Here is a 7,330-nt window from a genome sequence, read left to right on the forward strand (position 1 = left end):
CACAGTCACTGCATTAGTGCCCCGTGTATGTGCTGGGCGAGAGGCAGCAGAGCACCACTGGGAGCTGCAGGTCCGAGATGAAACGTGCTGCAGTGTGAGGGGATGTGTCTGCTGTGCCATGTTCCCAGCCAGGTTTGCTTCCCTCTGTTTTCTCTGTGCCAGTTTCTCCCCTGACTCTGCCCATGCCACACCTGAGCTTGGACCAGTTCTGGATTCAGATGTCAGCAAATCTCAGCTGCCCTTCATCCCAGAGTCAGGTCCCTGGTAGGAAAGGGCCCATCTTATCCGCCTGAAGTGTGGGTAAGGTAGGGTAGACAAAGACCTGCAATGTCCTTTCCAAGTGTACTTTTAAGACCGAGCCCCAGGGGGGTTTCCTCTCAGGCCACCCAAGGCTGGCCTCAAATGAGAGCAAATAGCACGGACAGGTGGCCAAAATGGCCTTGAGCCAGCCCAGCTCAGCAGACAAAGCCAGGTCTGTAGGGGATGCAGGAGGCTGCACCTCCCTTGCCAACTCACTCTGCCTCCAGCCTTGCCCAGCCAGGAGCTGCCTCACCCTCTGTCCAGGCCAGGCCCATGACAGCTCTGTGCTGCTCTCCTTGCTCTCTCCTGTCTTCAGCTTCAATCAAGCAGACAGCAGCAAATTGCCAGCAATCACCAGGAAAACCTCTCGGTCAGTTTTGGGCAATGCTTTCCGTGGTCTCACACTGTCCTACTCCATACATCTTGTTAAACTGCTTCTTCCATCTGGTACGAAAGGCAGGTGGATACTGTGCCTAAGAGCCCTGCAACTGTGGCTGCATCAGAGGCGTATTCGTGGAAGACATTTGTATCTTTTAAAATAAGTACTTTTTTTCTACTGACATTTTCTTTAATGATTTCAATCTCTAGAACTAACTAACTTCCTTCCTTCCTTCCTCTTTCAGCACATATTAGCCTTTCCCTGCCAGATCTTCAGCTGGAATAAATTTGGAGTCCCAACCCCGGTTCATTAGATGATGTGAACATGTGCGTTCAGTTGAACAGGCCATTCACAGGCTTAATGCTTATAGATGAATTTTGGCTTGTTTGGCTTGAAAAGCTTGGCTTGTGTAGGCCTCCAGCTGCCATTCAAATAAGGACATGCCCAAGTCCAGCCTGTTCAACATACCTGTGCAAAAACGGATTCCCCAGGGAAGCTTTTCCGAAGTAGGAAATACCCAATTTCCCAGGCGCTTGTTCAATTACTGCCTGATATTGTGGAACACAAACATCACTGCATAACACCATTCCTTCAAACACAGAACACTGATGTTTGAGTAACTGGAGCATAAATATGGTTCACCTCAGGCAAGAGATAAATTACATTAATAAAGTGTGGTAGTGTTCTTTAATTACTTTGATTAGGCATGACAGAAGATGGTATTGTTCAGAAAAGCTTCATTTCCTGAAGTAAGGAATCGTTGCTGTAGATCCCAATATCTGAGGTTCAGGTGGATTTTTGTGCTTTTTTTTTTCACAGAGCAAACATTAGCAGAGGTTGGTGCTGCTGCACCTGCCCTGAGGTGTCCATGACCCATGTCCCTCTCATACCTGGGTTCTGCTGTGCTCCTCTCCAAATGGATCCTACAGCTCTTCATGCTCTGGGGGGGTTCCACAGCTGCACCCTTCATCCCATCAACTTCTTCCAGACTTGTGGGGAGACAGACAGACTGTGACTGGAAGTCCCTCTTTTACAAGTCCATTCCTAATATACAAAGGGAGAAAAATTTTAAAAAATAGTTTTATTATTCACCAATGTAACTCAAAACCTTCCAAAGACCCTGCCAAGTCACCATGCCAATTCTTGGTAAGACACAAATTTCAGACATGTCTCCCATGATCTCTGCTGTATGTTATTTATTTATTTATTTATTTAAAACATTTGCTGTGCCATTAGATTCAGTAAGACCTGCTGTGATGTTCATGCTTTGCAAATGTTTGAAACTGTGAAGTGTCAGGTCTGGAAGATCTATTTAACAGTGGCTTTGTGGTGGCAGACCTGGCTGCAGAGGATTTGCTCAGGCTCTGAGCCGCTTTCTATTCGAGTCAGACCCCTGTACCATGCTCTCCACTGTAGCCTTGAACTTCAAAAAACTATGTGCAGGTTCCTAATTCACTCACATATATGAATAAATTCTGAACCATACCTTTATGTGCCCAAATATTGCTGTGCAACCTGACTAATCAGGTCCAATACTTGCCTTCAGAAATCAGTGCAAATTCTTCCTTTGATTCTGCTGTAAGGAAATCATACTCGTTCTAAACTCAGCAGCTGATTTTCTACTGACATACAAGAAGGCAAGATGGTGGCTAAAATTTTAAAATGATCAGTGTATGGTTCCAGAGCAGCCCATATCCCCAGAGAGGAGAGAGTCAGTCCTGCCAGAACATGGGCACCTTGCTGTCACAAAAGCCTAGTGCTGTACATCAGCACTGCTAAGGTGAATAAAGTGGTCTTTCTTGCCCATTGATCACACAAATCCAATTTGCAACCTTGTTTTCTCTACATGACAGTTACAGGAGACAGACCTGATTAAATATTTCTGTTCTGATCAAGGAGCTCTCACAGGCAATCCTGTGACTGCACACCAAATCCCTCCCCAGGGCTCGGCTGCACGCTCTGCCTGATGGGCTGTGCTCAGCTGGGCTTGTTGCAGACCTGCTTTGATAGCAGTGCACAATGTGTTTGGAGTTTTAGGAGCAGAGATGTATTCACGTTCATGCTCCTGTCCTTGAGATCCAGCAAAGATTGCTTGCAGTCGAAGGACACTCAAGGTTTTCCTGAGGCACACACAGACAAGTGTTCACCCACTCCCGAGCCTCTCTCCTCACTGCCTCCCCGTTAAGATGCTGACTGAGTGCTTTATTAATGCCCAGCCAGCCAGGTGTCAAGGCTCCATGTGCTGTCTGTTTACCAAGCAGCACCAAAGACTGTACTAATGAGTCTGATGATATTGAACTCGATTTACATTTCAAGTGCAACCTGTTCCCTACAGGAACTTCCCATGGCAAAAGAACAGCAGCTGATGGAACATCTTTCTTGAAGCCATGCCAATGGCTATTTATTTGTTGTGTTTGTGACTGCTCTGTAGCAGAGATTACAGCCTTGATGTTGCTCTCAGTAGAACGATTGAGGGTTAACTCCTGTGAAACCAGTGCAGCTACCCCAGCATTACATTTGAGATCAGAACTGGCATTAGCAGAGCTGAGTAATTACAGACAAGTAAAGGATGGCAAAACTCATCAGCTCTGCTGTTTTGCCCCAAAAGCTGTGGTGCAGGCCCTTTTGGAGGAGTACAACTCGAAGTACTGTTCCCACTGATGCCAGCTGACACCACTGCACTTCCTCTGGCTCAGAGCCTGGTAGCTCAAAGGTAACCAGAGCACAGTGGACTTCCCAGGGTGATCACAGACACCAGAGTACATTCTTGTTTCTGCCCCTCAACCTCTCCGTCATGCTCAGCCCACTGCTGTGTTGCCCCCACAAGTGTGGCAGTCTGCAGTTCAAATCACTTTTCTCATCCTTCAGCTCCTCTTACAATACCCTGACCTCTTTTCATCTCACAGTGGAACATCTGAAGTGCTCCCTGACATGGGTTATTAGATGGATTTGAAAGAAAATTCCCCTGAGAATATTCACCTCTGAAAAAGTTCTTATTGGAAAATTTTGAGTTCCCAATGGGAACAGGGACAACAGGAGGAAAGCAGATTTCATTTTGCTAAAAGTGTTAAATAAGCTTTTGATTCCAAGCTAAGTTATACATTTTCATAAATGGGAACACAATTTAAATTATTTCTTTTTGTGCTAAAAAGATTGTTGTTTTCCTGCCAAAATACCTCATTTTAATTGGTTTTTCTAGGATGGCACTTTTAGGCACAGACAAAACTAACAGCCCTCCAAACTCTATTTTCAAAAAAATCTTTCATTGGCTTTCTTTCAGGTAGTCAATACTTATTACTAGTATTGAAAGAATAAGCAATAAAGGCACTTTGTGTCTCTCCCTTGCTGCCCTTTAATATTATCTGTCCACCAATCCAATTGTTCCATCTTGAAGCATTTCCATTTGCAAACTAAAATTGCATTTTACCACTCGGATGTTCTCTATCCAAATACCGAACAGCTGGTAGCTAAGTATTAATCCATAAAAACCCCAAACCAATATCTTATTAATTCACAAAAATCAATATTCCAGTACACTTTTTGGAGCCAGTTCATTATGTTTAAGCCTAGATTTATATGCTGCTCAATGGAAAACTATCCAAAAGGTATCTGTTTACCAATAATGAGACAAACTGGTTGCTAAACCTCATTCCACCAAAAACAAGCTTTGTGACAGAACTCTGGTTCAGGGAAAAACAAAAAGTGATCTTCCAGTGTATATAATCCTGATGCAGTGGCTACTTCTTCTTTAACAGACAGTAACACAGGTATCCTTTGGTTTTCTTGCTCTCTTTCCCCTGTGGCCAGGATGTTTTTAAAAAAGACCCAGCTCTGTACTTGCCCCAGTGACAATTATTCATGAAGGCTGTATGTCAATTCAAAAACCCTTGGAAAGGATGTGGCATCAGAACAGGCTTAATTCCAGCAGTCTGGGTGTCCCATCACCTTCCTTTGAATACTGAATCCTGTAAAGGCTGCTTTTCCTAAATAAGTCTAATTTCTTCAGAAATACATGGGGAAAGAAGAACAACCAAACCAAACCAAACAAAAAAAAAACCCCATCCAAAGCCTATGGCTCCTGTGGTGGTGTTTTTACCAGCAGTCCAAATGCAACAGCCATTGATGCTGATAAGGATTTTTCCACTGGTTTCAGTACATGTACAATCTGAGATCCTAAAAGCAAATGAAGCTTGAAATTCCCAGGAACAGAACTCTACTGTTAGCGTCAAAAATATACATGGACATAGATATGTATGTATGCATAGATATATGTATGATAAATGATTATATTTCATTTGCCAAGAATGGCAAAAATCAGTACATTTTTATTTATATATATAAGTTTTTTCATTACTGACTACTGAAGTCTGATCATTTTTCACATGGTGACATCAGGCTCTAAGACATTCCTTCCCTTTCTCTTTAGTTCCGAGAATGAAAGTGGCTCATGAATCATGAAGGTTAAATACAAATAACTTGCATTACCACTCGCAGCAGACATGTGGTTAATTGCTGTCTGCCTTTATTGTTAATTGCTGAACACCAGTGCACTGGCACACCTACCACAGGCTTCTGAAGATGAACAAACTCGGCATATGCCCTAATTGTTTGTGTTCTCTTTACAACACTTTTTCTTCCAAAACAACATGGGTAAAATTCACAGATCCTGCCCCTTAATCTCCTTTCCTTTTTGCTGAACACATAGGTTTGTCTGGCTGGTAATTCCTGTGCTACACCAGGGCAGAGAAGAGACAGGCCAAACAGAAGGACTTCAAACAGTTCCAGTAAATGAATCCACCAGCCCTCCAAGACCAGGATTTCCTCCTCACCCCTTTCCCATACACAAGCTTTTGGATAAGCTGGGATAATTCTGCTTCTGCTTCCATTGAAAATGCTGAGCTGATGTTCCTTCCACCCCCAGAGTATGACATGATCATACCAGACATATCCAACTCAGAAAAAACCCCACAGGATGGAGAAAAAAAAGACTTAACACTCACCATAGAGTGGTTTGGGGAGATGGAGGAGTTCCACCATTTGATCAAACATTTCTTTCAGGTTTAAGTCCTGTAGAAAGAGGAAACTTTCTGGTGAGGAAAGGGGTCCTTCTCCTCAACTATGCTGGTGCCCTTGCAGCCCTTGCAGGATACCTGGGCCCTTCCCAGCCCTTCCCTGGGTTACCTGAGAGATTTCTCATTGCTGCCAAGAAAGTAAAAAGATGGGTCATTCAGGCTCCAAGGACAGGGACCCCCACAGCACATTTGTGCTCTGTGAGACTGAGCCTGGCCAGCCAAGAAGGCAGATCTCCCCTGTGGAGCTAAATACTGATCCTGCAAGGAATTGCCCTCTGCCATGCAGCGCTCCAGCCCTCCTGCAGACACCTCAGCAGCCCCAGCTCTGACTGTGCAAACGCAATTTGAATCACGAGATCAGATGCATTGTCAAAGCATCTCTGAGAAAGAGAGCTGCACAGATGAGAGACAGCACATTCCTCTGATCAAATCAATGGATTCAGACAGGAAAATAGCCTAAGTATTTGCTGGGATGATATACCATCTGCCTGGTGTTTCTCTTGAGTTCCCACATTGGGTTCTTGTTAACTTCCTCTCTGTTAATCCCCATAGGCACTTTTTTTCCTCCCTTTCTCATGACATTAACCGAGTTCTGCTAGAGAGCAAGTGCTTCTTTGCATTGAATTTAATTTCCTCTCTGCAGAAACAGACTAGCAAGAACCATATTTTCCAGTCTATTCTTGGCCATATCATGTTCCTGACAATCAGGCTGAAAAACCTAGAAGGCAACAACCTTGCCAAGAAATTCAGGTTGGGATGCAATGGAGATAAAATCAGTAACAGAAGTGATTGAGGAGTTGTAGGTGCTACTTTACCAGGAAAGACTGAAAAAATGAATCTGTATAACCAGGCTGAATGATAATTAAATTAAATTAAATTAGCACCTTTACAGAATATTGAAGCTTTAAAGGCAAATCTCCAAAGACATGGAAATCAAGAGGATTTGGGCCCCTGAATGGTTCTGAGAAGTCAGGTGAACGTGCCAGATTAATTTTTTTTTCTCCTCAGGCTTTTGAGGAGAATTTTATTCCAACTTCCTGTCCTTGAAATCATCAGAGTCACTGGAACTTTAAATAGCTCCCTACTTGTTATGGAAAAAGCAACAAAATTACAGCTGAAGAAATTAGAGGATATTTACAGTGATTGATGGAAATGTTACCAAATAACGGGGTAAAAATGAATGAAAAAGTCAAAGTATAAGGTGAGAATCTTGTATTTGTAGACTACTGACACATTAAAAATTGGAGTGGCCAAAAGAAGAGCGAGGAGAGGAAAGAAATGTTTATACGTAATTGAAATATTCCATTAACTCCCTATCACTCATCTAGCCATTTCTTGAAAGACAGGAAAGAAGAAAGGAAGAAGGAGAGGAAAGAATGTAAGGAACCCCAAAAAGCCAAGAGCACATTTAAGAGGTATGGAAAGCACAAAGACTTCCTCCCTTATGGAAGATATTTGGAGGTCTCACCTCCTCATTTTGCTGTAGGAAAAAATGGCACACTGGAGGAGGCTGCACTGACTGATCAAGGTCACCCATCAGGCCAACAGCAGAAACAGCAAGAGATCCCAAATCTCCAGA

At 43.4% G+C, this 7,330-nt stretch overlaps 1 long non-coding RNA gene across 1 annotated transcript; it reads right to left on the reverse strand.

Annotated features, from left to right (window-relative positions):
- Positions 1 to 1,575: 1,575 nt before the first annotated feature.
- LOC104684889 lies at positions 1,576 to 6,111 on the reverse strand. The gene is made up of 3 exons (XR_002043898.3): positions 5,861 to 6,111; positions 5,680 to 5,746; positions 1,576 to 1,723 (listed from the first exon to the last, which is right to left on the reverse strand). It is a non-coding gene; the product is annotated as an uncharacterized LOC104684889 (long non-coding RNA).
- Positions 6,112 to 7,330: the final 1,219 nt, after the last annotated feature.

Source organism: Corvus cornix, chromosome 14 (assembly GCF_000738735.6).
Source record: "Corvus cornix cornix isolate S_Up_H32 chromosome 14, ASM73873v5, whole genome shotgun sequence".
In the NCBI taxonomy this organism is placed as follows: Eukaryota; Metazoa; Chordata; class Aves; order Passeriformes; family Corvidae; genus Corvus; species Corvus cornix.